Below are 25,000 nucleotides of genomic sequence, written 5' to 3'. Positions count from 1 at the left end.
ACCACCAGTCTCATTGCATCATTATTACGCTCAGGCTACATTTGATCAGGCATTCACTCAGTTGCGTTACCGTGTAACCTTGAAAGGGTCGCGACGCGAGCACCTGCTTTTCTGAGGGCACATTCACACTGAATTTGTTTCACCCTACATAAAAGGAGAAGATTGTGGCTAATTTTCCATGGGGTCATCCCTATGTTCCCCAGGTCCTATGTTCCCCGCCACCGGGGAACTTAGGACCCTTTTTTCAGAGAAGGGTTCTATGTTCCCCGCTGCTTCCAAGTAGACTGCCGCATGGAAAAGCGCAGGTTGTTGTTGCACCTCTGATAGGTTAGGTTTAGGGATAGTTTTGGTCAGGGCCCAAATGTACAACTCAGAAGCATTGCATTACTGACAGGTTAGGTTTAGGGATGGTTTTGGGAAGGGCACAATTTGAAAACTCGGAAACATACAATGCGGGGAACATAGAACCCTTTTTTAGAAAAAGGGTCCTAAGTTCCCCGGTCCCATACAAAGACAGGGGAACATAGGACCCGGGCAACATAGGTATGCTTCCTTTTCCATAACATAAGGTTATACATTTAAAAAAGAAAGATTTATCTCACTTGAGTTAACTAATTCAGTGACTTGCGTAGTTCAAAAAATGTTTTGCCTTTTAATGTGGTATAAGGCTTTGTTTTCCTTGCCTTAAAGAAACTGAGGGGAGTTTTAATAACAGCAAAACCATTCAAATGATGGTCTAACGATCTGAATGTGAATATAGAGCCTAGTTAGAAAAGGAAAATGGAGGATTCTAGACAGGGGATGAGTTGGTGTTACTCTTTTTTTCCCTTCTAAAGACCACTTCTATACAGCTCCCCCGCTACCTTCACTCTCTCAGAAACAATAGAACATGCTTTATGCTAGCTGCTTTGTTAGCTTAGCCCTCAGCATGCATGTATTCATGGATGTGTGACTGGGCAGCTTTCTTGCCCCCATACTTCCCCACCCCCCTCATGAATGCTAGCTACCCTGGCACTGGGGTCGTGCGAGTGGAAAGAGAGGCACATACACACACACGGAAGAAGCAGGCTAAATGAGGTTGTGATGTTAAATAAGTTATCTGTAGCCTAAATGTTATTTCCCCAAGGCTCTTAGAATGTTAACCTAGCGTGAAGTGCCGTGATGACTTCAGTGCCTACACAGCCGTAAATGTACACACACCACACACACACTCACACGCACACACGCTCAAGGTTTAAGATACACACACATTGGCACACACACTGCAAACACATGCCTCATGCACTCAGAGAGGGGGGTTTGAGCGGTGGGGGTGGTTGTGTTTGAGTAGAAGGGAGACGATTACTGAAGGAAAGAAATGCTAAGACCTTAGCTCTTAGCTAAGCAATCAACACCACAATATTAATAGCTTAGCCTTTGAGCATCTTTCTTTTTTTTCTCTCTCCTTTTTCTAAATCGGCTCTGCCCTCATTTCGTGCCATCATATTAAATAATGTCACCTTTTGGAGCTTCCTATTGCTTTGAGTGACACTTACTTCACACTTCAAGCTGGGGAAGATGTGTGTCCTCTGAGCTTTAATCAGACATCATTAATACCCTGGGGAGTTGTATATGTACTAGATACCTTGAGTGCATGGCAGTACCTCCTCAAAGATACACACAATAACACTCGCATACATACACACACACACTCATGCACACACTATGCTCATAAACACACACACACTCACTAGGAGTGTAAATAATAATCGTTATGTATCGATGCATCGATCCTACGGCCGAATTACTGCCTTAAGAAATCGATATCGAATCGTATCGTCATGGAGGCTGTGATTTTATACCCCTAAACACACACACACACACACACACACACACACACACACACACACACACACACACACACACACACACACACACACACACACACACACACACACACACACACACACACACACACACACACGGTTACAGTGGTTGCTTACAAGGAGGTGATTCCTTTTGAAGACTGTGGCTTTGAAGCACAGGGCTTTTGTAAATTCCTCTAAAGGGCCTTTGTTGGTCTATGTTGAACTCCAACTAAGCAGTCCCTATGGTTGTCATATCTGGTGCTTGTGTGTGTGTGTGTGTGTGTGTGTGTGTGTGTGTGTGTGTGTGTGTGTGTGTGTGTGTGTGTGTGTGGGTGTGTGGGTGTGTGGGTGTGTGGGTGTGTGTGTGGGTGTGTGGGTGTGTGTGTGTGTGTGTGTGTGTGGGGGTGTGGGGGTGTGTGGGTGGGTGGGTGGGTGGGCCCGCCCACTGCCATTTCTTATATATGCATATTGCATCCGTCTGTGTTCTCATTAATCCTGAGAAAAATGCAGAGAAATTAAACTTTAATACAACATCTCATTCCCCTCACGCTAGGGTCGAGCTTACACATAAACAAGCCACTATTCTGTTTCCAAATTAGTTTTTTTTTAAAAACCCCACCCCACCAGAAGTACCCCATCATATTGTGTCTGTGTATGTTTTTTTTCCTCTCTTTTCCCCGCTCTCTCTTTCCAAACACAATTTATGTCCTACAGCATGCACTCAGCTCCCCTTAAGCAAATAAATAAAACATGCTCATTGTAATCACGGCCACAAATTTATTCTGCAAAGTGCATAAACAAGGCAGCGCGGTTAGGTCTGTTTTCCCCCCTTAATTCAACACTTTGGGATTTCATCACATGCTGAATTGAATTGGATTCTCATCCCCCGTTGCTAGTTCCAGCATGTTTAGTGATGTTTTGTCGTGAGCAAAGTAAAGGTAGATAGATGATGGGCAGGGAACGGTGCATACCCACGTGGTGGTGGCTCATGCCTTTGGCTGGCAGCTAAGTGGGGGATTGTTTCCGGACTGCTTGCTTGCAGGTGTGTGCTGTTCATTACGGGTGCTATTAATCCATCTTTAAACAGACTATAAAATCTGGAATTTGTGCCCCCTCCTCTCTGCCTCCCGCTCCCCAATACAAATATGGCCCCAGGCAGGGAGTGGCTCATATGTGGAACACACACACTCACTGTATCGCCTATTCGTGTATTTCATTAAACCGGGGGATGAATCACAGATTGGACTATTTTTTTTAAAAAGCAGGAAGTGGCTAGCCATGATGTATTTAAGCTTATCTATGATTTTGGACATTGAGTTGGGGTGGGGTCAGATTTGTAGTTATTGTAATAGCTTTTACAAAATGATGAACGATGACGAAGATGACTAATTTTTGGAATAACTACATTACATTACATTACACTTGGCTGACACTTTTATCCAAAGCGACTTGCATATATTTACCCCTTTCAGTTTACCGCAGAGCTCCTGGGAAAGCCCAAGAGCGGAAAGCTGAACTGTTCCAAAGAGGAAGTGGAGGACAGTGTGGCCGCAGCGCACTGTGACCCGTCAAGGAACATCCCACTGGGAGAGTGCCCATTCAGATTACCACAACCAACGCCGAAAGTCCCTTTTAACCTATCAGATTTTACCCTGGATGAGGTGAGCGCAATTGTGGAGAAAGCCAGAGCAGGTTCCGCGCCAGGTCCATCAGGCACCTCATACAAAATCTACAAAAACTGCCCCCAGCTTCTAAGAAGACTAGCCAAGCTTCTACGGACACTCTGGAAGAAAAGGCAGGAGCCTAGACTGTGGACACTCGCTGAAGGTTGCTTTGTGCCTAAAGGACAGAACTCTTCAGCACTAGATGACTTCCGCGAGATCTCACTACTGGATGTAGAAGGGAAAATATTCTGGTCCATTGTTGCAAAGAGGATGACATCATATTTGCTTGGCAACGAGTATGTTGACCCCAGCATCCAGAAGGGCGGAGTTCCGGGGTACTCTGGATGTCTCGAGCATACGGCAGCGATCAGCCAGATAATCAAGGAGGCAAAGAGCGGAAACAACACTCTGTCGGTCGTCTGGCTGGATCTAGCTAAAGCCTACCCAAGTGTACCTCACCAGCTCATCCAAAAGGCACTGGAGCACTACCTAGTACCACCAGAGGTGGTGCACCTAGTAATGGCACACATGGATAGGATGAGTATGAGATTCACAGTGGGGAACTTTACCACCAAGTGGCAAAGACTCGAGAAGGGCATCATGGCAGGATGCACTATTTCAGTGGTCCTGTTCGTGGCTGCAATGAACCTACTGCTGGAGGCAGGAGGGACGCAGTGTAAAGGTCCTAAAGCTGTCGATGGCACAAGACACCCTGCCTGTCGAGCTTTCATGGACGACGTGACCGTGATGACCCCCTCGATCCAGGGAACACAGTGGATCCTGAGTGCACTGGAGAAGATGGCGACTTGGGCAAGAATGCAGTTTAAGCCTGGGAAATCAAGGAGCCTCTGTATCCTGAAGGGGAAACTGACAAGAAACACCTTTAACATCCAAGGGTCAGAGATCCCCACAATCCAAGACCGAGAGATCCGATGTCTTGGCAAGAACTATGACAGCTCTCTTAAGGACACAGGCAACCTCAGTGACACCAAAGCTCAACTGAACACCTGGCTCAGAGCAATCGACAACAGCCAACTCCTGGGCCGGTTTAAGGTATGGTGTTTTCAGTACGGCATTATACCCAGACTGCAGTGGCCATTCCTGCTATACAACTTCCCCATGTCCGCAGTGGAAGCAATGGAGAGGCTGTGCAGCAAGTTCCTGCGGAAATGGCTGGGTGTTCCTCCCTCCTTTAGCTCTGTAAACCTATACAGCAAAACATCAAAGCTCCGCCTACCTGTGTCATCTGTGGTCGAGGAATTCAAAGCCACCAAGGCAAGAGCAGTCAGCACGCTGCGATTTTCCAAAGACCAAACAGTCCATCACACCGGCAACTCAATCAGGTGTGGCAGGAAGTGGAAGCCTCAAGTCGCTGTAGCGGAAGCAGAAGCCTATTGGAAGCACCAGGAGATCGTAGGCATCGTCTGCCAGGGTCGCTTGGGCCTGGGCAACTACAGCACAAAGCAGTGGAGCAAGGTTAACTTGGAGGGGAGAAGAGAACTTCTGGTGCAAAGAGTGCGAGAGGCAGCAGAGGAAGACAGACGAGTGAAAACAGTGGGGCTTGCCTCCCAGGGACAGTGGATGAAGTGGGATGAAGCGCTGGACCGACCGCTGTCCTGGAAGGAGCTGTGGAGCACTGATCAAGGCAAGCTTACATTTCTGCTGCGAGCTGTTGCTGACCTCTTGCCAACCCCTAGCAACTTAAAGATCTGGGGAAAGGAGGAAACATCATCGTGTGCTCAGTGCGGTGCAGAACATTGCACACTACACCACATCCTGTCTGGCTGTCCAAAGGCACTGGGAGAGGGCCGATACAGGTGGAGGCACGACAAGGTCCTAACAGAAGTTGCCAAGTGGGTGGAGTTCCAGAGAGGCAGGGCCAATGAGAACCAAACGACTGTCCCTGTCGTCACCCATTTCCACCTCCAAGGTGACCAGGCCCCCAGGCCGAAGACGGGCAAGAAACATCCGCGTTCCCTCCTACAGCACGCCTCAGACTGGGAGTTAAAAGTGGATCTGAAGAGGAAATTAGTCTTTCCCCAAGAGATCGCAGTGACCTCGCTCCGCCCTGACATGGTCCTGATGTCTAGGAGCACCAGGACCATATTAGTAGCGGAGCTCACTGTGCCATGGGAGGACAGGCTTGCCATCTCGCACCAACAGAAGTCGGGGAAATATCAGGACCTGATGGACGAGGCAGTCCTCAAAGGATGGCACGCCAGTATGTTTCCCATTGAAGTAGGATGCAGAGGCTTCCCAGCTACATCAGTGCGATACTTCTTCCAGAAGCTCGGCCTGGAACAAAAACACCTGAAGAAGGCCATTAGGGAAATAGGTCAGGTAGCCGAGGCTAGCTCGAGATGGCTGTGGTTAAGGAGATCCCACAGTTGGAACCCTTCTGCAGGCGAAGGCTAACCACCATTGCTGCCCCACTCAGGTGAAGCGTACAGGTTAAGGGGCGAAACGCTAATGACCTTGAGCAACCTGCTGACGATGCAGGAGGGTTCTCAACATGGTGGGATCGCAGACCATCCTCATTAGTAAACACCAGCATAGGAATCCCCAGCATCATCCTTCTTGTAGCCCAAGCAGTTCCTGCTTGTAGCAGAAGCATCTCTGATGTTTATCTCACCTACAGGGTATTGGTTATGGTTACAGTCCCTGGAGCAGTGTGGGGTTAATAATAATAATAATAATAATAATAATAATAATAATAATAATAATAATAATGGTATTGAGGTGTGGGGAGAAGTAAGGGTGGGATTCGAACCTGCAATGCTCTGATCTTAAGTTCACCTCTCACTAGGCCACGGCTGCCAAATCTTACTATTTATGTTATGATTCTGAACATCTTGTAAGGGTGGGGATGGTTTATGTTTGAGTGATGGTGTGGTGACTGGTGTAAATGGAGTGAGTATGGGTGCGTGACGTGTTGGATGAAGTCATTGCTGTTGCCTTTGATGCTCCTAGTACTGCCACTGCCTCTGCTGCTGCAGGAGGAAATGGCTTTGTACTATCTCAAGAAAGTATTTGATAATATTTTAAATATCTACTGTTTTTAAAAAATAAATTGAGTGGATTAGGGTGGAGGAGTATGGTATGGTGGGGAGAGAGAGAGAGAGAGAGAGAGAGAGAAGGTGGGTGTTGGTAATGACGGCTGCTGCTGCCTCTGCTAACTGCTGCTGCTGTTGCTGCAGCAGCAGGAAATGGGCTTGACCTTGCCGGCGGTGTCTCCTGGGGGGCTGGGCCGTGCCGTGCGGCCGGGCGGGAGGCTGGGCGCATCTGATGTATGGCTTGGAGAGCGCGTCCAGGCAGTAAGTGAGAGCCATGTTCTTATTTCCTCATGCCGGGCCACGGTGTCAAGACATATAAACGGGTTCATTTCTTCCATCCGCACATACCCCACCCCCTTCTCCCCTTGCTCCAGTCTCCAACCTCAACCACCACATCATCTCTCCATCTCTGATACACTCTTCTCTTTCTCCCTTGTTTGCTTTCTCTCTCTCTCTCTCTCTCTCTCTCTCTCTCTCTCTCTCTCTCTCTCTCTCTCTCTCTCTCTCTCTCTCTCTCTCTCGCTCTCTCTCATACACACTGCATACAATTTTCTCTCTACCTCTCTTGCTTTTCTCTCTATCTCTTTAATACACACGCTCATGCATATATACACACACACGTACACCCAGACACATTCGCACCCCTCCGGCTTGCCATTGGTGAGGAGGAGCGCTAAATGTCAAGCAGCCGCGACTCGGCCTGTTTGTAGTGTTTTATTAGTGCAGCTGGGGTAAGGGCAGGGAGAGTGTGAGAGGAGAGTGAGGAGAGGAGAGGAGATGAGAGTAGAGGAAAGCGGGAGTGTGTGAGCGAGAGAATGAGGGAGAGAGAGGGAGTTAGAGAGAGAGAGAGAGAGAGAGAGTGAATGTGTGAATGTGTGTGAGAGAAAGAGAGCGAACGGATGTGATGATTTGCATTCATTTGTAGCGTGCCTAGTAGGCCTGTCACGATAACAATTTTTGCCAGACGATAACGATAACAAGAAATTATCGCGATAATCGATAATATTGTCTCTCTCGCCATTTTCAAACAATATAATGTGCAATAAAAAACACTGCTATGCAAGGTGCGGCCTCCTTCTTGAAACATTGAATGTAACATTTGGGCCAGCAGACTCAGAGGTTTAAATAATTAAGATTGACGCCTGCTCCAAGAAGAAATGTGTCAAACAATATAGCCTAATGACGTAAAAATGCAATAAAAATGTGACTACACCCCTTCATATTTTTAAAGCATCACGGCGGGGGATATATGTTTTTAAATACATCCTCATGGAGCACAATAGGCTCTAAATAGGCTTTTTTGTATTTATTATGAAGGTAAGTTATATAGTCTTTCTTTAACATTTTCTGTTATTTATCTTTCTCAAGCACACTGAATGGCTTATAGGCCTATCCATTGTGTGATGTAAAATAACCTACTGGTGGGGTATTGTTAATTCACAAATTATTACTTATTAGTAATAACTTATTAGCTTATTTCAAACAAATGCACGTTGTTACTAGCTAATTGTCAGTCAAAACCCAAATCAGCCCTGTTAAAGGCATTTCAACATCAGCAAAAAGCAAAAGAGCATGAACAGATGCACAAGTTTCAGCTCTCTCTCTCTCTCTCTCTCTCTCTCTCTCTCTCTCTCTCTCTCTCTCTCTCTCTCATACCCTCGACCGGAACAAGCTGCAATTCTGCGCACTTTAAAGTCCTTTATGAACGCCCATACATTGATTCTTATGAGTTATGAGTCGCCATGCCTCTGTTTCCCCTGTAGCGCGCTCAACCGTTCACATTCTCCTGGTGTGAAAGATTTAAATCCACAAATCTTATCTTCATGATTTGCTTGCGGACTGCCTACTCATATTGTTAGGTCTAAATAAACAAGAAATATAGCGAAAATCACAAAAAGAACAGACAACGAACGTCGGGATAGGAGGCGCATTGAAATAATAGTGGAAACTCGGCGAGGTTTAAAATAACAGCCTCAGAGCAAGTTTGTCGCGACGGCACCACTATTTCATGTTTGCACAAACACGTCTTCGTCGTGGATATTGGGTTGCTGCGCATGTTTCAAAATGAACATTTGCCTCCGTGTTGGAGCTGTTCATTCCCCTCTCTGAGGAACGTTGCAGATGCGCTGATTGAGACTGGAAGAATATTGCGCTCCTAGTCTAGCGCTGATTCTTTGTCGAGGCTTATAAGCGACGCGCGGGAACACCAGCGTTCTATTTCAAAGACGCAAGTAGCCAGATCAATGCACTTTTTTCCAATCAGAACTGCACTGGAACTTAAAATTACACCAACATTTAAGCGTCATTGCGCTGCGTTGGCCTATAATGCGCCATCAGTAGTCTTATGGCTACGGTAGAGAAAGGGAGATAGGGAAAACAAAACATCACGCAAATAACTTCTCGTTACTTATCGGGGCCAGAAAAGTGATCGTTCTTGTAAAAAGTTATCGTCCGATTTATTGACTTATCGTATATCGTGACAGGCTTAGTGCCTAGGGAAGGAAAATGCAAGTCACCATGGAGTGGGCACTGGGGAGTGAGTATTAGTATGTCTTCACACGCTACTGAACCCCCAGCCCCCATCTCATCTCATCTCATCTCAACCCTGCCTAGCAGAACCCAAGCTGAAGCACCAACCAACTCAAGCCCCCACCCCTCCCTCCCCGCTTGCTTGCTTGCCTGCCTGCCTGCCTGCCTGTCTGCCTCTCTCTCTCCCCTTTCTAGATCGAGATACAGAGACACCGCTCTAGGCAGCTGCCGAATTGGCTGAGCATTAGAGGTGGCTCATGTGGTATCGTCTGGAGGTTTTTTTTTTCTTGTCTGTTTTTTGGGAAGGGCTTTGCTTTAATTGTCGAGCAGAAAATTGAATGGCGCCAATCAATACCAGGGGTCCTTAGGAGGGCCTGAATAGAATTTTTCTCCAATCGATAGCTTGCAAGGCTAATGTGTTTCCTCGAGCCTGTATCGTGATGTTGGAGGGAGGGGATGGCGCTAGTTTCCAGTAGTAATGGTGGTGGTGGTGGTTCTTGTGGTGGTTTGGTGTTTCACATCCCAGTAGCAATTATTCCGTTTTTCTTAGTTTCAAGGGTCTTTGATAGACATTACTGCTTTTGACTGGAATACTCTCTAGTATTAGCATGTTTCTCATTAGTTTGTATGGTGTGGTTTTTGAAGGCGTTTGAAGTGTCTTTGTTTCCAAGTGAGAGCCCGCCTCATACCAGACAGACACAACAATTGACTACACTTGCCTTGTCTTGCCTTTGACTCTACAGCGAGGGTACAGACATGGCCTGAAGTACACTGACCCCAAACCGCTACTGTGCTACCAACCCCCTCCCTCTCCTCTTCTCCCCCTCTCCCCTCTCCCTCTCCCTCTCCCACTCTCTCTCTCTCTCTCTCTCTCTCTCTCTCTCTCTCTCTCTCTCTCTCTCTCTCTCTCTCTCTCTCTCTCTCTCTCTCTCTCTCTCTCTCTCTCTCTCTCTCAGCCAAAGATAGACACAGAGTCAGCTGAATTGGGTGAACAGAGGAGGTGTCTCCTTTTTTTTTGGAAGGATTTACTTTAATTGTCGAGTTGGAAATTGAATGGTGCCAATCAATATCACCATCCTTGGTAGAGAGGCTGAAAATATTTTCAATCAATAGCTTGTAAGGCTGATGGCTGCCTTTTTCATAAAGCCTGGATAATGGAGATTGAAACAGCAAGAAGGTGTCTTGTTGACAATGCTGGACCACAAACCATATCACACCACACAAAAGCAGCAGTGGCAGTAGCAGAATCGGCTTCGCATACCTGTTTTTTTCCCCCTTTCGTCTGCTTGCCTCAGGCAATCAGGAACGACAGATAAGCACGTAGGTAGGTAATGCTTCCAACCAAATCAGCCTTAGTAGCTAAACGAGTAGAACCTTCCCCTCCACCCTTCCCCTCCCCTCCTCACCTCACCTACCTGTGTAATTTCCCCCTCTCAGCTGTCAGTCAAGTCGGGCGTCGAGAGCAAAGAGCCGAGGCTCGAGAGAGAGAGCGAGCTAGCGAGAGCGCGATGCTATTTGTTTGCAGACACACAATGACCCTCTCATGATTCATTTATCGGAGGCGTAACCAACGGCAACAAATCCGTAATGACGATAAATGATTTATCGCCGGGTGTGGGGCCGTTGCCATCTCGCGCAGGCAGTGCTCGCGCAGGCAGTTGATTAAAATATAGTCTGATTAAATAACCGCTAAACCAGCAAGCTCGTTAATTTGCCTTCAAATTGAGGGAAATGCGAGCAAGTCCGTAAACACGCTTTTTGCTGCAGTACAATTAGTCAGGTTTTCATTATTTCAGATGGCTTTGACGCACAGTTATTAATGCTCAACACACATTTTTCATTAGTTCATTTGCTTTGCTGGCTATGAGCCGTCATCAATTGAACACACTTATGTAGTGTCTTCTAAGATTTTTTTTCCCCCAGCTAAGGGTAAGCCAGAGCCATATATAGGCAGACACTGCAACAGGGACTACGCTTGCCTTGCCTTGTCTTGCCTTTGACTCCGCAGCCAGGGTTTAAACATGGCCTCGAGTGCACTGACCCAAAAATGCTACCTCTGTGGAAATGTGGGGAAATTTCCCCAACGCCTTTTCAAAGGCTTTACCTCAAACACTGCAAACATTGCAACATCTCACACACAAACTAGTCTCACTTGTGTGAGTAATGTACACACATACAGACTGTGGTCCTCCTACCACATTACGCACGCACGCACACACACACACACACACACACACAGTACACACACTACACAATGCAGAGATATAGAAATTGTACAAGCATGTTACAGACATGATCTCATACACGTGCTTATATCGGTCTGAAAAGTGTTAAGGCGTCTGAGACGTGTGTTTCCTAATGAAAATTTCCCCGGTGGCTCTGGGGGTGACGAAGGGGAGAGCTGTGGCCGGGCAAAACACTTCCTTCGCCCCAGACCCACCCCCCCGCCTCCCCCAGAAGACTGCGTCACCATGGTGATGGATGTCCAGCGCTGCCGCTGACGGCTCAATGTGCTTACCTAACAGCAGCGGCAGCACTCCTGTTCCCCACCCGCAGTCCCCTCTCACCCTCTCCCTCTGAGAGAGAGGTAGAGGGAGAGAGAGAGAGAGAGAGAGAGATATACGGAGGAAGGGAGAGGGAGAGAGAGACCGACGTATAGAGAGACAGCTAGAGAGAGAGAGGTAGGGGGAGAGCGTGGAAGAAGAGGGAGAGAGAGAGATGTAAGGAGAGAGAGGTGTGGAGAGAGAGAGCTACAGAGAAAGGTGGGTACATGGAGAGATGGTTAGGAAGGGAGGTAGACTGACTGAGAGAGGGTGTAAAGGAGTGGCAGAGCGAGAAGGAGTGGTGGAGAATGGAGCAGCAGAGAGGGAAATGGAGGATGCAGGGAGATCAAGGAAGACAATTGCAGACAGGAAGGAGTAAGGTCTACTGAAGGGGTGGGAGCAGAGAAAGCTAGATGGTGGGGTTTCGGGTAGTGTGTGTGGCTATCTCTCACACACACACACGCAGAGAGAGAGAGACCATGCTTGGCTAAGCAGAGAGCAGCCCAGTCCATTTCTCAAAGGTTAATAGAGCTGCCTCGTAATGGCTGCTAATCAGCAGGTAATCTGTTTTCCTTCTATTAATATTCTCTCCGGTCAGCGATGACCAAGAAAGCCTGCCCCTCCCGGGCCGTGTGTGCATGCGTGCATGCGTGCGTTTGTTCGTTCGTTCGTTCGTGTGTGTGAGGGAAGGAAAGGGAGAGAAAGAGAGTGAAGCGGATGCAGAGAAAAAAAAAGACACACACACACACACACACACACACACACACACACACACACACACACACACACACACACACACACACACACACACACACACACACACGGCAAAATACTCAGACACACACGCACAGAGAAGAAAACACACACACACACACCCCTACTAGCCCTTATTTCTTAGTCATAGACACACACACACCTCCCCCTTATCCATGCCTGGAATGTCAAGAGCCAAGGCCGCTGTGTACACACAGGCCTTTTTCTTTCCTCTCCTTTTCAGGAAAACTATAAATATCTAATGCTCCCCCAGCACTCTCTAGGGGAGCACACAATGGCGGCTAACCGCTGATTGTGTACCCTCTTTCCAGAGAGAGAGAGAGCGAGAGCGAGAGCGAGAGCGAGAGCGAGAGCGAGAGAGAGCGAGAGAGAGCGAGAGCGAGAGCGAGAGCGAGAGCGAGAGCGAGAGAGAGAGAGAGAGAGCGAGAGAGAGAGAAGAGAGAGCGAGAGCGAGAGCGAGAGCGAGAGCGAGAGAGAGAGAGAGAGAGATGGAGGTTTGGAAAGAGAGAAGCAGATGTGGAGATGGATCTGGAGAAAGAAAGAGAAAGAAACGGATATGTGGAGAGAAAGTCACAGATGTGGCGAAAGACAAAAGACATGGAGATGTATGTAGTTGTAGATAAGAGAGAGAGGGGGGGAGAGAGAGAGCGAGAAATATATGCTCTTCACTGAAGCATGAGGACACCATGTTCAGAAATCACATTTCCTATCCTCACCCGCCCCTCTATTTTAAAAAAGAAACTATTCTGTTTGTCTATCTTTCTTTCTTTTTTTAAAATGCATTCTTCCTTTATTTTCCTCCTCCCCTGACCCGCCATCTAGTCAGCCTGCCAAGACCCTAAAATAAATGTTTGATGGCATTTTCTGTTAAAAGTTGGCAACCATGCCAGAAGTTATCAGCATGGGCTAAGGTTTCAGAATCACCTGGTTGCCAACATGGAACTTGACCTTTAAGGTCAAATATGAAGGTCAAAAGGTCAATCACGGTCAAATAACAGTGTTATTTAGTTTGAAAATGTTAAAATGATGTTAAAAGTGGGCAACCATGCCAGAAGTCATCAGCATGGACTAAAGATTCAGAATCAACTTGTTGCCAACACGGAACTTGACCTTTAGGGTCAAATTTGAAGGTCAAAAGGTCAAAAACAATGTATTTTCTGGTTAGTCCATTTTGGGAACTGTATATTCATGGAATTATTTTTCAAATGTCAGCAACCATGCTAGATGTTATCAGCATGGACTAAGGTTTCAGAATCACCTGGTTGCCAACATGGAACTTGACTTTTAAGGTCAAATTTGAATGTCAAAAACAATGCATTTTCTGGTTTGCCTTTGGGGGGGGGGCGCTTCATATCCATGGAATTCTTTTTCAAAAGTTGACAATCATGCTAGAAGTTATCAGCATGGACAATGGTTTCATGGTCCATGGTTGCCAGCATAGAACTTGACCTTTAAGGTCAAATTTGAAGGTCAAAAGGTCAACCGAGGGAAAAAAAAACGTTTTGGGTTTTTGTGATGTGCTTTCATAAAATACATGTTGTTTGCATGATGTATTGAATAATTAGTACCTGGAGGAGATATTTCTTATTATTTAAATCATTGAGTGAGTGAAAGTATTGGAACAAATTATATTAAAGAAAATAAAACACTGTTTTGATGAGGTTTCTCCCGAAGCGGACAGCGCTGTCAAAAGCTGCATTTGGGGTTTTCTGACAGTGGACTGTGGAAGTGGTCGCGAGAGTCACCCTTCACCTACTAATGACTCAAATAAGTATCAGATGACTGAACAGTGATTAATGAACCTTTTAATCCTACTTAGAACCCCTTAAAACACTAGTCTTAAGTGAACAACAAAAACAAGGAAATGTGCCTTTCTGTTCCAATACTTTAGGGGCCTGTATATTTAGAAGTTATGTAGTCTTTATTATTAGGGTATGAATGAAAGTGATTATTGCAAATGGTCAATAACAAGAATGTAATTCATCATATTGTTTGTTTATTTCAATAATAATTAAAACGATAATTAAAATTCAAATGTGATGTCAGTACATACTGAATATTTATGTATTTAAAGGAGCTATTGTTGCTATTATTACAAAAAGGTTGTGTCATCTAAACCCCTACGGCGTTTAAACAATCTACATTTTAATCACATGCAGGTATACAGGGCTGTCCATTCATCAGGCAACTGCAGGCATGTATTGGCCACTTGGTTCTACAACCACAACTTATCAGTCCTAAGCTACTATGTGGAACTGGAGGTTTCCTTTGCCACACAGCCATCAAGTGTTGGTCTACAACTTTCCAACCACCAGCCTCCTCAGTGTCTTTGTTAATATGTACTTTGTCAGACTGCAGCCATACATTTGCCTGCTGATTTGCTTATGCAAAATGCAATCCATATGCATCACTTGGTGGTAACATATCAATTGCCTTTTAGTCTTTCTGAAAAAAGTCATGTCTAGACCGATCAATACCCAAAGAAAACTCAAGCCTGGGAAATTGCAACAGAACATTCTACAGTAGTTATGAGAACATCAAGAAAAGTGTGCAATACTTGATCTACTCTGTAGGTTTCATTTCCTAACCATGATATGACATAGCAAATCAGCAAGTATACTCCATTGCTATAACCATTTGAAACACATTAGAAATAACAGAAGTCATTATTTTTTCTATGGAAAGCCTGTGAATTGATGGGGCAAAGCAAATTAACTGGTGAGGCAATGCATATCCCATTTCATACCAGCAGCTTCACAATGTGCTTCACAAAGATGAATAAAGTAATTTAGATGACCAGAGTGAAAATACAAGTTTAAGCTAATTTTATGCTAATGAGCTATGATGAATGTCTAAGGATGACAGGCCAGAACCCCACCATGATAAGCCAAATCAAATCATATCAAATTATAGGCCTACTAATTATTCAATATACAGTACCATGCAAACAACTTGTATTTTATGAAAGCACATCACAAAAAAAAATGATTTTTTAATTGACCTTGGTTGACCTTTTGACCTTCAAATTTGACCTTCGAAGTCAAGTTCTATATGGTAACCAGGTGATTCTGAAACTTAAGTCCATGCTGATAACTTCTAACATGGTTGCCAACTTTTGAAAACAAGAATCCCATGAATATAAAGATCACCAAAAAAGGCAAACCAGATACATTGCTTTTGACCTTCAAATTTGACCGTAAAGGTCAAGTTCCGTGTTGACAACAAGTTGATTCTGAATCCTTAGTCCATGCTGATGACTTCTGGCATGGTTTCCCACTTTTAACAACTTTGTAACAATTTTTAACTAAATAACACTGTTATTTGACCGTGTTTGACCTTTTGACCTTAAGATTTGACCTTAAAGGTCAAGTTCCATGTTGGCAACCAGGTGATTCTGAAACCTTAGCCCATGCTGATAACTTCTGGCATGGTTGCCAACTTTTAACAAAAAATGCCATCAAAAGTTTATTTAAGCACCTTAGCTGCTGATGGCAGGCTGACTAATCTAATCCCCGACACTTGCGGAGGAGCAACATTTGTTATCTGGCCCCGGCTTGCTTGCGTAGTCACATCCCCGCGCGGAATGGCTTTGGAAATGCCTTTTGAGGCACTGCATTAGGATCGATTTGTGAAGTCTGTGGCTCGCCTCATCTGATGCGAGACTTCTCTCTCGCTCCCTCCCTCCCTCCCTCCCTCCCTCACCCCTCTCTCTCTCCCTCCCTCCCTCCCTTGCTCCCTCGCTCCCCTTTCCTTCCTTCTGCGCCGTGCACTGCACACCATCTTCTTTTCTCTCCCGCCTCTGATGAATTTCAAGAGAGGAGAGAGGAGGGAAAGGGGAGAAGGAAAAAAGGCAGACAGCAGGGAGAGAATGAGAAACTATGAGCGGGAGAGATGGATGGAGAGAGAGAGAAACAACAGAGAGAGAAAGAAAAGAGAGATTGAGAGGGAGATGGAGTGAGAGAAAGAAAAGGGAGAGTGAGAGAGAGAGAGAGAGAGAGCGAGAGAGAGAGAGAGAGAGCGAGAGAGCGAGAGAGCGAGAGCGAGAGAGAGAGAGAGAGAGAGAGCGGCAAGGGAGAAAAGCCATAGCAAGGGAGGCTTAGTCATGAGAGCTGTCACAGGCTCTTTTGATGTGGGCAGAGGCACAGAGGAGATGAGGGGAGCTGGCGTGTCGAGGACGGCGGTGTAGAGAGAGAGAGAGAGAGAGTAGGGAGGGGGTGGCGGGTTGTTGGATTGTGATTCCAGCACGAGATTCGAGAGGCTTTGCCGTGTCAGTGAAGGGTGGGGTGAGGGTTACTGGGGCAGAATCACAGCGTTGCATAATAAGATTGGGGCACTGATGAATGAATTGGGATTTTTTTCTTTCTTCCTTTAAAAAAAAACCCAAACAAAACCAAAAAAAAGAGACAGACTAGCAAGTCGGGCTTTTTGCGTGTTGAGCAGACAAGCCATAGCCAGCTTTGCCGTATCCTGCTGAACCAAATATTCTCCTTTCCCCCCTGCCAATCTGTCTGCTTTATTTGAGTGCCTTGTCCATTGTTGCTCTTGACACGCAGGCTACAATACAAGCCCTTCACTCTGCATGCATGCACCCTTTGCTGTGCAGTGTGCACCCACCCCCAACCCAGTTACCACCACACGACATCACACAGTTCTGCCTGCATAGACTCATCAATCTCATTGGGTCCCGCAGCCTTGTGCTTTAGTTAAGTAGTCTTATTAGGCTGCTTCACTGGTGCAGGCTTCATTCATTCCTTGTCTGATTAGGCTGTTTAGCATGGCGTGTTACGGGTTCAGCAGCACATTTCGCTGAGGCCGGGGCCCTTGGTTTGTTTAGTATGCTGACGAGGTCGATCACCGGGCTTGTTTAGTGCTGGCGCGTTATCGATCGATCTGCAGCTCGCCTTAGAGGTGCAAGGCTAGCCAGCGGGAGCTGACTGGGAGCCGTGTTGCCCTTGGCTGGCCATTTTGGCAGCCGGGTTGTTCTCCCCTTCCTGCATAGACCCTGGCCTGTGCGAATGTGTGTGTTTGTGTTAGTGTGTATATGTGTGAGGTCAACACACACTGAACTAACACTATCAAAACACAAACACATGCATGTCCCATACATATACCGGTATGCACAAATTAACACACTCTCTCACTCTCAACACATCCTGCCTCATACACACACTCACTAACACAAACACACTTGGTCATCTGTCAAAGACTTATTTACTGTGACTGGGTCTGTGGGTTATGTTGGGATGCAGCAGTAGGGGTGTTGCTACAGGCTTTGCCTTGCTGTGTTGGACATTAAGAGCAGAAATTCAGCAGCTAGGGAAAGATCTAGAGAAGAGAGCGCAGCTGTTTGACTGGAGTGTGGATGGACTCAGAGGGAGAGGGGGGCTTGAAGAGGGTGAATAAATGAAGAATGGGGTGTTGGGGTGGGGTGGGAGGCATACTAAGGATAGGGTAGGATGGAAGGACAGGAGGGAATCAATGGTTTTAATACAGTGATCTAATCCTGCAAGTTAATAACCTTTATCGCCCGTAATTGCAGGGGTCTAAATGCTTTAATGCAGTCAAACAGATTGGGCAGTGGGGTGTGGGGGTGTGTGGGGGTGCTAATGGAACCTACGTGGCTAGTTACCACGCCTGGGAAGAGGGTATAGTACGTGTCAATGAATGCACACCTGTATGAGCGTGCATGTGTGTGTGTGTACGCCATCAAGCCTGTATGTAAGAGGGAATGTGTGTGTGCTTGTGTCTATTGTTTTTTTCAGTTTCAATTTTAAAAAGGAAGCAAACCAAAATGGTGGCCAAAAATGCGGTCATTTTTTTTTTCAAATGCGCAAAAACATCCTTTTGTTGTCCATTATTTCCAAGGGCAATGGGTCATACCATTGCACAGTGCACACACTTATCCAACCTGTAAGTTAGTATGTAAATGACATCATGCGTTTATCCAACCCTATGTTTAAATTACATCATGCACCTCGGCCTGCTCCGTCTGAGCCAGAGATTGGACATCAAGCAGCTTGCTTTCGCCATCCGTGTCCTTAGCTCATTGGTGGCGTGCTCGCTAGACAGTAAGCCTAGCCTATGCACCGTATCTCACACACGCACACACACAGAGTGTGAGACACATGAGGGTCATTTCCTATGTGAAATGTGGAGGGGATTATCTTCATGTTTCTCTGCCTGCCCCTCTCTCTCTCTCTCTCTCTCTCTCTCTCTCCCTCTCTCTCTCTCCCTCTCTCTCTCTCTCTCTCTCTCTCTCTCTCTCTCTTTCTCTTTCTCTTTCTCTTTCTCTTTCTCTTTCTCTCTCTCTCTCTCTTTCTCTCTCTCCTTCGGCAGGTCCCATAAATCAGGTCTTGCAGCTGCTTTCTGTTTTCGCTCTGAAAGGGGCTGTAAAAGCGGTGTGGTGCGGTGCGGTGTGCTGTGACGTGGCGTGGCGTGGTGCGGTGCGGCAGGCGGTGGGGGGCTTCTGCTCCCTCCTTCGTATGCTGAATGTGAAATGTCAGTGTTATTGAACAGGTGCTGTGGGGCTGCTCCCCTCCGCTCCGTCATGCCTTTATTCCTCCTCTCCTCACGGCTCGGAGACGGAGAGAAAAGGGAGAGAGAGAGATAAAAGAGAGAAATGAAGGGAGAATTGACTGCGGTAGGGAGGGAGGGAGGGAGAGATGAAGGGATCAGTAAAACGTGCGCGAGGGGTGGACGAATGGAGAGGAAGAAAAAAATGGGGATCAGGTAGTGTGTGTGTGGTAGACAAGGCACTCACACACATACTACACACACATGCATGAAATGGATGGTTGTCTGAAAATCAGCGTTCGCTGCTGTATCTCTGTTAGAGGGAGGGAGGGAGGGAGGGAGGGGGGTTGGGAGGAGGAGGAGGAGGAGGAGGAGGAGGTGAGGGGTCAGTGTGTTCCCCCCAGGGGCCAAATGTTACAATTAATGTTCTTCCCACACACACACACACACACACACACACACACACATATACACCCTCCCTCCGGCAGGCCGGCCGCCACTTCCGTCAAGCCCACTCACCCTGTCATTTTATTACATTATATTTTCATTTACTTGCGTGTGTGTGCGCGCGCACACTCATTTTTTTCTTCCCTTCAACCATTTGGTCCGAAAGCCTCTTGTATGTCCCCCACCCCACAACCCTCTCTCTGTCTTTAGCCAGCCGTCCCTCCTGTTGTCATCGTGCTAGACTAATTGCTTTGTAAAATGGCTGAAAAACATCGGCGTGCTCGTGCCACCGTGCCACCCATTAATTTCCTTAGTTTGTTTTAAATATGCATAAACCTGCCAAAGACCGCGCTGTTACTGCCTCATTTGTTCCATTTATTCATGTATTCATGTTTTTTCTTTTCTTTCTTTCTTTCTTTCTCTTTTTCTCTCTGTCTTTTTTTCTGTCTTTCTTTTCTTGTCTTGTCTTGTCTGTTTTTCTCTTCCTTCCCCAGAGTGGTGTCGTTTCACTGCTTGTTAAGACACCAAGGAGGCCGGTGGTGGAGAGAGGCGCTTTCTAAAAGGGGGTGAATGCAGTCAAGGTTAGTCACCAGAGGCAATCAAAGACGCTTCCTGCTTTTTTTTCTTTCTTTTTTTCTTTTAAATGTTATCTCCTCCTAACCTCCTCCCCTCCTCTCTGTGACTTGCTATAGCCTGCTTCCTTTCTCTCCCTTCCTACACTACACAAATAACCCTTCTCACCCACTCAAAGACCCCTTGTCCACACACACACACACACACACACACACACACACACACACACACACACACACACACACACACACACACACACACACACACACACACACACACACACACACACACACACACACACACACACACACACACACACATAACACAGATACACACAGAGAAACATGCATAACACAGACACACGTAACACACACACATCTTGCATAATTGACACACTCATTACACACATGCACACACACACACACATGCACACACACACACACACACAGATACACACACAGAGATACACACACACTGCAAACCACACCACCCACTTACTTATTCTGCCCTCTGCTTGCCCCCCACCCCAGCCTTAAATGCAACCCCTTGTCTATATTTTCCCACTGCTGTTACCGCTGCCTGGGTTGCTTGCTAGCTGTCGTTGCCACCTCGTCTTCTTCACTCTACATTTTCCCCTCGAGCTAATATGGCTGCCGTATCTAATGCCTGCGCTGATGATGTGAACACTCCTCTCCCGAACCAACGCGCTTTACATTTGCACATCTAGTTGTCTGCCTCTTCCCTCCCTTCCCTCTCTCCCTACATATTGTACACACACACACACACACACATACACACACAAATACACACACACACACATGACGTGACCTCCCCTTTCGCCCATTATTAGCAGCAAAAAAATCACACACACACACACACACGTTTGCACACACACACACACACACACACACACACGCACACACGCACACACGCACACACACACACACACACAGCCACAGCAGGCTGGCACGTGGTATGGGAGGGAGGATGAGTGTGTGGGGTAATAAATCCGGTAATGATATGGCGGCTCTGTCTCGTTCTCTTTCTGTGTGGAGCGCTGGAACAGGTTACTTAATGACTTTGGTAATTGGCTTTCTGCTCACGCTGCACCTCTCTCTCAGACTCTCTCTCCATCTCTCTCTTTGTCTCTCTCTTTCTTGCTCTCCCTCTCTATGTCTCCTTCTCTCTCTCTCTCTCTCTCTCTCTCTCTGTGTCTGTCTCTCTCTTTCTCTCTCTCACTACGTCTTGTTTTCTCTTTCTCTCTCTCTCTCTCTCTCTTTCTCTCTCTCTCTCTCTCTCTACGTCTCTCTCTCTCTCTCTCCTCTCTACGTCTCGTTTTCTCTCTTGCTCTCTCTGTCTTCTGCTTCCTCCATCCTTGCTGATGTACGCAGACTCTGCTCTCTTGCTCTGCTGCTTTCCTCCATCTGCTGCCATCTCTTTCTCTCTCTCCCTCTCCCTCTCTCTTTTTTCCTACTCCCTCTCTCTGTGTATCTCCCTCTTGAGGTCCATCTTTGCATTCCTCTCTCGTTTTGATCTCTCTCTTTCTGTCTGTCGTCTTTCCTTTCCCTCCGTTCCTCTGTCTCAACTCTCAATATAATCTCCACTCTGTCTTTTCCTTTCCCTCTCTCAACATTTTTTGCTCTCTCTTAATCTTTCTCGCCTTTTCCGTTCCTACCATCCTTTCACTGTTTCCTTTCTTTTTCTATCTCCGTCTCTCTCCTCTTCCCCCAGCTCCCTTAGTTCCGTTCTCATTTTTTTTCTCCTCGTCTCTTCTAGCCAGAGTGGCAATCTCTTCTCCTTCAGTCTCTCTCCCCCTCTCAATCTTCCTCCATCTTGAAAAAAAAACCCAACATCACTAAAGCGCCATCGCATCACCACACACCCAACTCTCTGCTCCTCTCACTTCCTCCCTCTCTCTCCCCACNCCCCCCCCCCCCCCCCCCCCCCCCCCCCTCCTCCCCTCCCCCCCCGCTCACATCACATCTCTCGTCTGCTCTCACGTCTCTCACACGGCCAGACCTAGACCCAGACAGACACCCAGAGACACTGCCCCATTCTGGGGAGGATGACTTTCATCAGGGCAGTAATTTGATAAAATATCCAGGAGATGGACTTGAGAAATGCGTTGTGACAGGGCGGATTGGAGCCCGCAACAACTCTGTCATAACGCCTGCCTGCCTGCCTGCTGGCCAAGCACTCTTCTCTCCTCCTCTCTCTCTCCTCCCCTCTTTATCCGTCTCTCTCCTCCTTTCTGTCTCTGTCTGCCAAGGCTCTAGCAGAAAACAAACACACCTGCACATGTAGACACATACTGCACCTGCACAAACACACACAGCCACACAGCCATACACACACACGCGGCCCCAGACACATATTTGTACTATGAATGTTCTTACTGCAATTTAAAGAATGTAGCTGGAGGCAGGGAGTCAACCTTCTCTGGATGATTCAGAGTCTGAGCGAGAGCTTTGGTGCCTCGTCAAGTGCTCTCTCTCGTTCTCTTTCTCTCCGTCCATCTTTCTCTATTTCTCTTGTCTCTTTTCTGAACCTTGCTCTGTCCTTCTAGCTCAAACTCCCTCGTCTTCTCTTTTTCTCACTCTTCATGAAGCTCTCTATATCTTGCTTTCTTTCTTTCTCTCTGGCTCTCTCTCTCACTCTCTTTCCCTCTCTCTCCCACTCTGTCTCTGTCTCTCTCTGTGCTGCTGTTGTGTTTGCACTGGCCCGTGTCAAAGCGTTTGTTTTGCCTGCGTGTTGTGGAATGTACCTGCAGTCGACAGAGAACAATGACCCCCCTGTGTGTCTGCCTCAGCTCCCTCCTGGAGCAGCCACGGCTGACATGGACCTCGGAGGCTTTCGTCCCTTTGTTTTCTCTATTTCTCTCTCTTTCTCTCTCTCTGCACAACTAACAGTACCACCCATTCCTACCCCCACCCCATCGCCTCCCTGCCTGTCTTGTGTGCTGCTATGCTACTGTCCTGTCAGCTGTTCACTTGACAATGTCGTAACTCACTAATAAACACACACATACTAACAAAAATAACATGCTAACACACACACACGCATTCACACACACACACACACACACACACATGTATTCCCTCTCTCTCTCTCTCTCTCTCTCTCTCTCTCTCTCTCTCTCTCTCTCTCTCTCTCTCTCTCTCTCTCTCTCTCTCTCTCTCTCTCGTTCTTTCTCTGTGTAGGGGGACTCACCGTGTAATAGCAGGTTGGGAGATTTAAGTGACTCTCTCCAGTAAATCTTTTCTCCCTCCGTCTTCAAGAATAGAGAGAGGGGGAGGTGGAGGGTTGGTGGCAAAGGAAAGGAAGGAGGGGAAGGAAGGTGAAAGAAAAATGTCTGCACCCTCCCGAACCCCCCCCAGCACCCCCCCCCCCCCCCCAGAGTTGTCGCTGCATCATGTTTCACTGGAGATAAGAGATTTTGTGTGCCCCCCCCTCCCCAGTACAAATCATCGGCTATTTCCAGAAAATGCTATGTAACATTCGCCAGGTTGCAGATCGTTTGCACACGTTTCTCTTGTACGTCTTGTTATGTGTTCACATTGCAGCCATGATCCATCCAGGGCTGATGATATTCAGGCTCCGTGCCTGATTTCAGGCTCGACAGAGATTGTAACATAAACATATAACCCATGACTCATCAAAAATGTTGTCATGACCCATTTGGTTTTTCTCATTCATTTCAAAAATGGTTAAAGGTTCAGGCTCAGGATTTGTTTTTTCTAATTTCAGGCCTGATGATCTCTGTTCATAGGCATGTGTGTACTGTAAAAGTATACAATATACATACCGCTTTACGTAGCAATATATAATACTACTATGCTACTCACTGCAATACTACTCACTTACGTCCTCTGTCTTCTTTGGTACATAAAGGCAAAAAACGGTATCTTCTTTTGCCTATTCATAGCCCTGTGTTGTAGAAAACCATTTTACTCTTGGAGAAGCACAAGTTCTGTTGTGTACAGTACATGACGTGTACACACACATACACTCAATTGTATATAATATATCAGACGGTGCTATTTGAATGTATACACACTCGTGGTGTACTGTATACGCAAGACAATGAGCGCTCAAGACAAGTGCTGCTCTTTTCTTTTCCTGACGCGCCCTCCCAACCAACCACATCCCAAAAATACTGTCACCACTTCCCACACAGCGTGTCACTTTGAGTATGAGTGTGCTGGCATCCATGACTGTGTTAGGTTTTTTCCTCCTCACTTCTCTCAATGTGTGAAGAGCAATGAGGAGAGGAGAGGAGAGAGAGAGGGAAGGAGGGAGGGAGAGAAAAAACACTTCAGAACATCATTTCATTTCCAGCCAGAACGCTTAACACAAACAGGTGACGGAACGCATCAAATATGTTACAGTGATTAATGTACCGTCACCAAGAGCGGGAGGGAGGCAGAGAGATTGAGAGGGGGGAGGGGAGGGAAAACTGGGCTCGGAAGCCATACTTTATGTTAACCGACCTGCGTCAGAGAAGCAGCTAGCTCCCTTTTAATCCTGGCTGCCTTCCTCTGAGGCAATGCCGTCTGCAGTTTCTCCAAATGTCCATTAGGTGGCAGCATGCATGGTGTGGTTGGTGAGCTGAGCTGAGCTGAGCTGAGCTGAGCTTCTCTCTCTCTCTCTCTCTCTCTCTCTCTCTCTCTCTCTCTCTCTCTCTCTCTCTCTCTCTCTCTCTCTCTCTATCTCGCTCTCTCTCTCTGTGTAGTGTGTGTATGCCCCTGCTCAGGCTTAACATGCCTCTCTCCTCACACAGAGCTGCTTTGAGCTGATTGGGGTAGACAGGCGAGCTTTAAGTTACAGGGCCCATTCAGCTTTTTTTCCTCTCCTCTCCTCTCTGCTCCCCCCTTCCCTTCCCCCTCTCCTCCACGCTGCTTTTCCTCTTCCTTCCTTCCCCTCTCACTCTGCTGTAAGCCATTGACTGTATAGAAATCCAAGGCAAGGTCTTTTTTTCTCTCTCTCTCTCTCCATACTTACACCAAGCCAGATCAGGCTCGTCATTGAAACGGCGGCGGCTATCGCTGTATGTTTGT

General features: G+C 46.9%; 1 protein-coding gene across 5 annotated transcripts in view; it reads left to right on the top strand.

Moving 5' to 3' along the window:
- The window catches only part of rerea (arginine-glutamic acid dipeptide (RE) repeats a), a 260,930-nt gene that overhangs the window by 45,887 nt on the left and 190,043 nt on the right, over positions 1 to 25,000 (top strand). For all 5 annotated transcript variants that reach the window (XM_063209003.1, XM_063209002.1, XM_063209001.1 and 2 more), the window contains exon 2: positions 19,865 to 19,951. The gene's annotated coding sequence lies outside the window, so the exon portion shown is untranslated. The remainder of the gene's footprint in view (positions 1 to 19,864; positions 19,952 to 25,000) is intronic.

The sequence above is a fragment of the Engraulis encrasicolus genome, chromosome 10 (assembly GCF_034702125.1).
Source record: "Engraulis encrasicolus isolate BLACKSEA-1 chromosome 10, IST_EnEncr_1.0, whole genome shotgun sequence".
NCBI lineage: Eukaryota > Metazoa > Chordata > Actinopteri > Clupeiformes > Engraulidae > Engraulis > Engraulis encrasicolus.
The sequence above is the reverse complement of the archived record's forward strand: the minus strand, read 5'-3'. Positions and strand labels throughout refer to the sequence as shown.